A 10,116-nucleotide genomic window follows, 5' to 3' on the forward strand; every position below is an offset into this window, starting at 1 on the left:
AAGATCAGCTTCTGTGTATGTTTCTGCTTTGTCCAATGAAAAGCAAACAAAACAGGAGAAAACTGGAAATGGCCAAGAAATTAATCCCATTTAAAAATTCCGTAAGAAGATACTGCATATTTTTCCTCTCAATCAGGCCAGACAGATACCACACAATCCACAAATTAGCCAGCACAGAAAGGATCTTGGAGACTCACCTATTGCTCTCTCTATCTACCACTTCCTATTCTGTAGTCACAAAGGAAAACCACTCATGCTGAGTGTATTTGGCATTCAACAAACATACCAATAAATGAACCCAAACCTAACTGGTGTTTTTCAAAATGAGACCATGGTGTAGCCATACAAACAACGCTAGTGACTTGCATGGCCACTGGTTCATTGTTTCAAACACAGCGCTTACTTGCCAAGCCAAGAACAGATAAGTGCTGTAGGGAAGTTGTACTCTACAGACTTTTCTGAGTCAGCTATGGGTTTGGTTTTTTTATTTTTGTTCATTTAACTCAGCAGTTGCATGCCACTGTGGAAATTATTCCTCCTTCTTAAAAAGCATCATCTTGAAATGCCTGCTTCCCATTTCAACACATCCCCACATACCTTACGTCACATGCAGCTGCCTCATCTGCCAAACTCTAGGATCACTTTTTCCATCTTTATACAGCTTTCCAGTGACCCCTATTCTTTCCTACTGATTTCTTCCTAGTAACCTGTCATTTTTTCCACTCCTTGCTCCAAATTTCGACTACTATACTCATGGAGAGGACAGAAAACAAGGATTTAGTATTCCTTTGAGAAAGCCTTCACTGGAAGTCAAAGAACCAAGCTACACATCCTTCAGGCTCCATATTTTCTTTTTCAAAAATAAAGTTTTGTCTGTTGTCTGAAATTCACTAATTGTTCCACTGTGCATAACAGATTCAGGAAATAGACAGTATTAACTTGAAACTACTGCTGTTTTTGACTTAGGGAAGCTTTGCTATTTAACCAAGCAAAATGATTTTCAGTACAATTCCATCAACAACCTGAAGATCCTTAACCAGCACATTTCATCACTGTCTTGTGAGCTGTCACAAATGTAACTTAAGTAAGATCTCAGAAGACCGTTGTTTCTGTTCTTCTCAAAACATGCTTAAGAGCAGCAGTGCCTCTGCACCTACTTTACAGCAGCTCATTGTTAGTTTTTTTTAAAGTTTATTCTCTTCTCTCAATCCTGAAACGCTGCCACTCTTGAAGATGAGGAAAAAGTAACAGATGAGTAAGACTTTAGGGAAAAAAGAATACCTAGACCAATACCAGAGGTACGCTTAGAGTCCTGTTTGCCACATGTAAAAAGGACAGAAAATTATAATTTTTACTAGGGATCATCACAGACCAGAAGATTAAAAACTAAAGACAAAGTTCTTAGTTAGCTGTAGTTAGCTCTGTGCACTCCTGGTAGAACACTATCATCAGAGAAAGCATAACCCCATAAAATCCAATGAGCACTTTTAAGAGATGAGAGGATAAATATGCCTGTACTTATTTTTCACATCTCTCCAAGAAATAGAAAACACAGAATTAGTAAAAAATCCTAAGCCTACAACCATTTGACATTTCCCCTTTTGCTCCTAGCTACATCATTGCTTGTATTGCACTGATCCCTCAAGTTTGGCCAGGAGAAGAAAGCCTGTTCTGCATCCGCCTTACTTCTCAAACTCCAAAGCCCAACATACATAATGATTAAGACTTTCTGCCAACTAGCTAGGCTCCTAAATGCATTCCAGCTGGAAACAGGTTGGACTATAGAAAAGGTCTCTCTCCTCTCTCCCAACCTGCCTCATCATCTTCAGCAGTAACAAAGTACAGAGGGAACTACGCTTTCACAGCAGCGAAAAAACAGGTCGACTCTATTCAAGCAAACAAAGGTGCCTCCTAACTTGATACCCGTGTGAGTTCAGGGTGCAGCCCTGTCTTTTTCAAGAACAGCAAATAAAGGGAACAGGGTCCTCAAATGAACTTTGTGGAAGGGCATTATGACAGAAAAGGTAAGCTCTATGAAAAAGAAAGTCTCCAACAAAAGCATAGGAGTGAGATTTTGATGGCTTCCTGCGTATAGACCATTGACAAAAAAATAGCTAAATTTGGAAGCAGATTCACATATATCATTTCCCAACACTGCAACTGCAGGTGTCATGGGCAGATTCCACTCTGTGTATTCTTGCTAGATGCTGCTGTCTTTACCGAGTGCATCTAGAGAACTGTAAACTGGGGAAACATGTTGGATCTGCATCTAAAATTTGCACAATGAAGATAATAGAATTTCTTATCCTCTGCAAAGGTGACTCATATCTACAAAAACATGTTTCACCATAAACTACAACATTTAGAAAGTAATTTATGGTAACACATTGAGTTTTTCTTTGACTGATTAAAAAATCTGACCAGCTGACATTCAGCAGAGTAGCATGTCTCTTAACACGTGTAGCAGGGATACATCCTTACCAAACAAAACATACTGCTCCCTGACGTACTGTGATTAAACATCATGATTTCTGGATCAGCTGTCTGTGACCACAGAAATGAAGAACCAAGCAATTCTGTCATTACTTGAAGTAGTTAGAAGCTCAATCATATATCACAAAACCATCATCTTGAAAGAACTGCTAATGGAAAATCCATTACAATGACAAAAATTATGACCCTTTCTCCTCCTTAGTTCACCGTGACCTGCCATTTAGAAGTGATACAATAATACCAACAACTTCTGCATCACTGTGTATCTCATCTGGGCCCACAAGTGCCTCCACTATAGTAAGGTGCTTGCCCTGAAAGGCAAAATGTTTTTTCAGAATCTGTGGCTGTCTTCTGCGTCAGCCAATTTCAGGTGTCCTGAATTGTTGCTGTCTTTCAGCTTCGGTTTCCTGCACCCCCCTCAGAGCATCTTCTGGTACCACAGTTTGACTTCACAGACTTCTTTCTGGATTACATGACTCAGAGGATGTGATTTGGTATGACCTTGAAGCTGTTAAATGTGACTTAGCTAAACAAGACTACACAGCTTTAGTGAATAAAAGCCTAAAGTATGGTTTCTCAGAGGACAGTTTTAAGTCCTAATTGATCTCAGATGGATAGGACTCATAAACCCGTCAAGGAAAATAAAACATTTGAACAACATGTAAAAAGGCAAGAAAGTAAGAAAAAGATCTCACATAAGGGTCTCACTTCCAGATGTCACTTTAGAGACATTCCAGATTTCATGTGGCATCTTAAGTCTTGACATCCAGAAATAATCATTTGGCATCACTGACCTCCAGCCTTTTTCACTAAACTACATCTGCTTGTAAGCATTAGTTTGCTCAACAAACAAACGAAAGCATGACCCCACCACAGTAGCCTTAAAAGGCAAAATGGCAAAGGCCATCCAGGGAGGAGTGACAGCACTGACTTGATCTGTCTACTGCTTCATTTTATCACTTACCTAAAGTGATGGTGATAACAGATTTTTAGCTACTTATTACCGACCCATAGAGGTTTTTTTTCTGCTCTCCACTAATCACTTTGTTAATAAAAGAACAACTATGGATACATTTTCTGGCATGTAATGAAATAAACATGAAGGGCAGTAAAACTGGTTTCAGTTTCATGCTGCTATGAAAAAAGAGGCCTTCCTGTTAATCTTTCCTTACTACAGTGACTGCTGGGAACTACTGCAAAAAATTTGGATTTTCCTTTGCAAGTTACAGAGCAGTGGATCTTCTTAACAGAAGGATATTACCTCTTCTGAGTTCTTGTCTTATTTTAGCTAAAGCCTTTACAACCTCTAGTGTTGTCCCTTTGAACACTGCAAATGCAATTCACTAGCTTACGACTGTTGAAAAAGTTATTTAATGGCGACTCTTCAAACACTGAGACTTCTCTTGACAAACAGTTCAAAGTAAAAAAAAAAAAAAAATCCTGAAAACCTTAGGACGGTCAACATCCTTTTTGTACGTTAGCAGAGGCACAACTGTGAAAAAATAGCCTCAGCAGAGACTGGCAAAGCGCAAACCATGCCGCAGAAATGCGGGTAAGAAGCTTTTGGTTTTCCTGAAACTGCAAGGCAATCCGAACTCTAATGTCAGTGCTGACTTCTCTGAAACAGTTTCAGCAAGCCTTTGCATAAACACTCCTTAGTTATTTTATTTATTTATTTAATTTTTATTTACTAGTCAGTTCACTATTGGTGAAGATGAGGGGAAAAGCCACATGTCAGCTCCCTGCCCTGTCACCTCAGGACTTTCCTTCTCTTTCCTCACATGTCACATCTGGAGTGCTGTTTCAGCAAACATCTTGTTTTGTATCAGGGAGCAGACTGCTGAATGTTGATGTGAGCTTGGTATGTGGTGTCTTATAACAAATAAATTTGCCGAATGAGCTGCATAAAGCATGTGAAAATTTACTGGATGACCCACCAAAGCATAATGACAAGCTGAACTAAGTGGTTATGATCTCTAGAATCCATATTTCCTCCCAGTTCTGTCCTTTCTCTCCGTTCCAGGGTACATTCTGTCTGCAAATGTAGATAAAATTCTGCACACTGTATTAACTTGCTGTCCTGGTTTAGCAGTAGCAGTCATTTTTTCTACTGGTGCAGTGCTGTGTTTTGACTTTCCGCCTGGGAACAGAGCTGATAATACAGATGTTTAGACTGACCAAGGACTTTGTGAGTCTCATGCTCTGCCAGGGAGGAGGAGAAGCCAGGAGGAAGCAGGGACAGGACACCTGACCCAAACTAGCCAAAGAGGTATTCCATACCACAGCACGTCATGCCGGGGGATGTAACTGGGAGCTACCCGGAAGGGCACGTTCTCTTTTAGGTCGGGCTCTCTTTTCCGGCGGGCGGTATCGTATTCTCTTCCCTTGTTATTTCTCTTATCATTATTATTATTGGTGGCAGCAGTAGTGATTTGTGTTATACCTTAGTTACTGGGCTGTTCTTATCTCAACCCGTGGGAGTTACATTCTTTCGATTCTCCTCCCCATCCCTCTGGGGAGTGGGGGGGGGGGGGGGGAAGTAGACTGCGTGGTTCTAATTTACAGCCGGGGCTTAAACCACGACACTTGCTCAACAATTAGAAGAGCTGCAACAAGTTAATAGCTGTGATTCAGTATTGAGCGAAAGAAGCAGAAAAGAAATTAAGAGATTTCCGGGCAGAAGGTGTGGCCCATTCTTGTACTTCTAAACAACAGCAACAAGACTTTTTCCACTTCATGAGACTCTTCCCCTGCTGTCTCCCCGTCAGATTTCTGATGTCTCCATAAATGCAGCAAATTTTGCAGCAGTCTCAAAAAATCTCAGCAGATGCACTAATACAGCTTGGAAGGCAGCACAAAATTAATTGTCAGACCTTGTTGACAGCATGTGTATTTTAATAAACACATTTTCCTGCACAAATTGTGCAGCTTGGCCTGGCTCTTGACACCCCTCTTCAGAAAGCAGGATAAAGGCTGCCATCACATCCATTGCCTATTACAATAGCAATAAGTATTGGAATACTTATCTATGTGGAATGGATCTATATGGAAGTACATGGTATTGATTAAGCAGGTTTAATAGCAGTGAACCTCAAATTACACTGCTGGATTTAGAAATTATTTTGTCAATAGCATGAAAGACAATTATCTGCTTCTGATATCAAAGGGGCAGATGGGAGCACTGGCTGGATTGTACCATTGTTCATATGCATCCCTGTAGAAGGAAGTGGATGCAACTCTCCAGCATGCCTTCACACCAACTACCAACAAATTGCACAAGTTACCTGTTATTACAGCACATGCAATACCACCTTCAGTTGTCCCAGTGAAGACCAGTTATGTAAACATGCCTCCTGCCAAAGCCTTCATGTCTGCTGCTTCTAGTCACTGGACAGACTGCTTTAAAGAGCAATGGAGGCATAGCATCTCATCCGTTTGGAAGCTCTACATAAGAATAAGTTCACTGTGAAAATGGATTCGTGAGGTTTTAGTAAGGAGTCCTGGAAATCTGGAAAGGGAGTACCAGATGTAGGGACAGCGTCATTCTGTTTATTGTGCTGGTTATACCAATGCTCCCTGGAAACACCCACTGCTGGTAAAACTAGACATTTCTGGAGTCCAGATTCACCGTCTAGAAAATACATTTTACTGGAGTTTGCTAGCATATGGAAAGGTTCAGACACAACAATAGGAAATCTCTACCTTGGAAGTATTTAAAAAAAAAAAATCTAAATTAAAAAAACCCCAAAACCTACAGAAGCACCCCCACAACCCACAGTAAAACATACTTGATGGTCTCTGCCCTCTCCCACTAGCAAGACTGAGTATCACAAAGCTTACAACTATCCCTAATAAAACAGCTTTTCTTTTAACACCCCCCCTTCTTTTTTAAACAGTCTGAACACTTGTGACTTTGACAACCAAAAAACAACAAAAACTTCCCCAAGTTCAGTCCCCCCAGCCACTGAACACATCAAAGCAGATGCTATCTACACAACTTCTGTTCCAACTTCAGAGAGACAATATCATAAACAATTCTCTTGGAAGTGACTCAGTGTCACAGACGTACACCACAGAATCGGGGATTTTATTATTGCTACGGTTCCATATAATGCACCTGCTTCTATGTTTGTATGATAACTGCTTTGGTTGCTCTTTGTCAGCCAACGCATGCATTCCATGTAACATAAAGTGCAAAAATCTTTTAGCCACTAACAGCATCAAAAGTAGGACAGGAGTGTGCTCAGCTATATTAACACCTTGCAGATTGATTTACTGACAACAACAACAGCTGGCCAGATCATTTGGCTTTTACTTAAGCCAAACCAAATCAAAATATCACCAAACACCACCATGGGAAATTTAACTTCAACCTTCTCAGGCACCTGAAAAGCATCTTAAAAAACCCCAAAAAATAAGGAATAAAATAGGTAACTTAATGAGACCAATTAAAAATGCAGAAGTCCAAAAGCATAATACTAAAGTTAAAAAAAAAAAAAAAAAAAAAGAATTAATCTTTCACACTTTTACCTTTTTCCTTCAACCAGCTCACACCTGTACAACTCAAAGAATTTTTAAGAGGTGCTCCAGGGAAGTTTGCAACTTCCTGAAGCTAAAAGAGACTTACAGTTTCCACTGCTCAGTCTTCGCTCTTAGGAGCACATTACAGCTGCTAGTCTTCCTTATGTAAGGAAAAAGAGATGAAGTTTACATCTGAAGCCTCAGTAATCTGAGGCTAGCAAGAACACTATTTCAACACAAATTTAAGAAATTTCCCTCACATTCAGTAGGACTCTTCCACAATACAATAATCAACAGAGGATCTCTAATCTGCCATTTGCATTCACAGTACAGCCTCTGCTTAAAAAAACCCCAAACAAACTAAAAAAACCTAGAAAAAAGACATCAGTCAAACCTTTCTGAATAGGAGCTCTGTGGCTAATCAGGGAAAGATCATTTTTCTGGCCTCAGTAATTAATATTATGAGTACTACAAGACCCATGCTAAGTCTTCCCATGACAGAATACAGCCCCAAAGGAGTTCAGCAAAGACATGTCAGGTGGAGCCTCCTTACCCCGGTTAAACAGTTTCATGAACTTTGCAGAGGCAGCGTTGTGTGGAACTGTCCCTTCGTCCCTTCTTCCCCACTGCAAGATTAAGGAAACAATCAGTCACCTTATTCATTTATCGCACACAGAGCTTATTTACAACAATAAAATAGGACCACTGTGCAGCGGCAAGCCCTCCAAGAAATCATCTGCTTTCACAGAGACCACATGGGTCAGGAGAGACATCTTCCTAGTCATCCCACCAGAGCAAGATCAGAGCCTCCACCCGTCCCACCAAAAAGCAGATCAATTGGATTATATAAAAGAAAAAAAACCACCCTCTATTCACAGATCTTCAATGGAAAAGAAAAAAAAGAACAAATAGTATGCTACCCTGAAGCATTTATCTTGCAGGGAAATCTTTTCCATGTGCCACTCAATTTTGCCTCATACCCTTTCTGAGGATGACAAAAGAAGGCTGACCGCAGTTATGCAGCATTGGGTTCCACCAAAGGGCAGACACTTCAAGCGTCTATTTAACCTATTCATGTCTGCCTTTCTCCTTTACCTACAGTGATGTTTACCCCCAAAAGGATAAACATCATTGGATATATCATTTGGATATTTCACTGTGACTACGATGAAGGTCCTTCAGTGAGAAGATAATTCCCATAATTATGAGCTGTTCATTTTTTCTGGTATTGTTTTGGCTTGGGGTTGTGTTTTTTGTTGCTTGGGATTTTAGACTTGTTTTTGTTTGTTTGCTTGTCAGAGGGATTGTTTGTTTTGGGTTTTTTTATAGTTGTTGCTTGCTTATTTTTTCTGACAAACCAAGAGTCTGAACCTGTGCCCATGAAATTCAAATGCACTTTGTTGATGAATTCAATGGCAGGCAAGGAAGGCAGGAGGACTCTTACTTCCCCAAGCATTTGCTACAGATCCAACCGTGCTGAATGCAGAGAGACCTGATGTCATTTTTTCTGCAACATGTACCCATGCAATTTCCTCTTGTTGGTTACTCATGGCAAGAGGTATTTGAGGAGATTACGTTGGCAGTGTTGATGGAAGCTGAATGGATTCTCTTTGGCCCATCATGACACTTCTTTACAGATTAATGGAAATAACCAAGAATATCTTGAAGGGAAAATAACAAATATCTTCCCTCCTCTGTGTCCGTGGTAGCAAGATGCTCACTTTAAAAGGTCTTTTCTAAGGCATGTAAACATCACATCATGAAGGCAGGAAACTAAACATTGCCGTATCTGATTAAAAATATTTTTTCTTGACCTTTCTAGTCTTGTGTCCGAAACAATTAACTTGTTTCCCTCAGGATATTCTAGAGGATTCATATCTTAACTATTATGATTTTTGCTATCAGAAGAAAATCCCACATTTTACTAATAAGCAGAAAACACATTTTGAAAGGACAAATCTACAGTATTTGACATTGTAACATGTGAAAGCATGAAAACTCATGCTAAGTCATGCCAATTATGGTACAAACTGGACCCACATCGGTAGCAAGCTAACCCACAGGGCATGCAGCAGCACAAAAAAGAGAGGCATCATTTTCTATTCAAATCTCAACATTATTGTTTATAGTGCCACCACCATGCTGTCCGCATATTAATCATGCTCCTTTTCCCCATTTAACACAGGGTACTTTTTCTCTCTTTGCTACACACTAAAGGACTCAAAATCTTATTTACCATCAGGAAAAAAAAAAAAACAACCCACTTCCATTTAGAATTAAAAAGAACTACTACACGAACTTTCTTTACTTCTCTGATCTAGCTCAGTTTGCATCCAGTGCAATTCTCTCACTTGCTCTGCCTCTTTTCCTGATTATTTCCATATTGTATCTATTCCACTTCCATCTCTAGGGCAGCATTTTCTTGGGGTGTTTTTAAATCCGAAAATGATACTTCATCTTCTCTTGAAGTCTACTGCTTCTCTGAAAAGCTTCTTCTGAGCTCTGTCTGAAAAAAAAAAATCTGCATTGCTTCAGTTTTAAAGCCAACACATCAGATATCTTCCCATTATCATCCGAAACCTCTAGACTTATTTCAAGCATTATCTATCAGAAATGTAGCTTCTCTAATGATATCCATCAATGCTTGCCTGTTAAGGGTTGCTTAGAGATGATCACTGCTTTGCTACTCAGCAAGGCTGAAGAGCCTCTTCCCCCTCTCACTTAGTGACATAAGTGAGCATCTGCCCTAATGCAAGAGGTTCTGGCTGGTACATGACTGGTTCTTAAGATGTATTAGCAGCTTTTGCAACTGAATGATCAGGTTGGCATAGGATAAAATAACCTTTAATTGCTTTAAAGCATCTGTACTAACCACAGTACCAGCTTCAAGAAACAACTGCAGGAGCAGTTCCACTGGGTTTTTTCAAATTACTGAGTACTGGAACATTAAGATATCCCTGAAAGTGTATTTCTAATGTCTCTGTTTCAAGTAAAAACAAATTAACTAGGAAGACTCCAGAGTAATAATTTGTGTCATCATCTAATGTCAACATTATTTTACTACTCTAAACTTCAAGAAAGAATCACCAGAAAATAGAGGAA

This window comes from Psittacula echo (assembly GCF_963264785.1).
Source record: "Psittacula echo genome assembly, chromosome: Z".
Classification (NCBI taxonomy): domain Eukaryota; kingdom Metazoa; phylum Chordata; class Aves; order Psittaciformes; family Psittacidae; genus Psittacula; species Psittacula echo.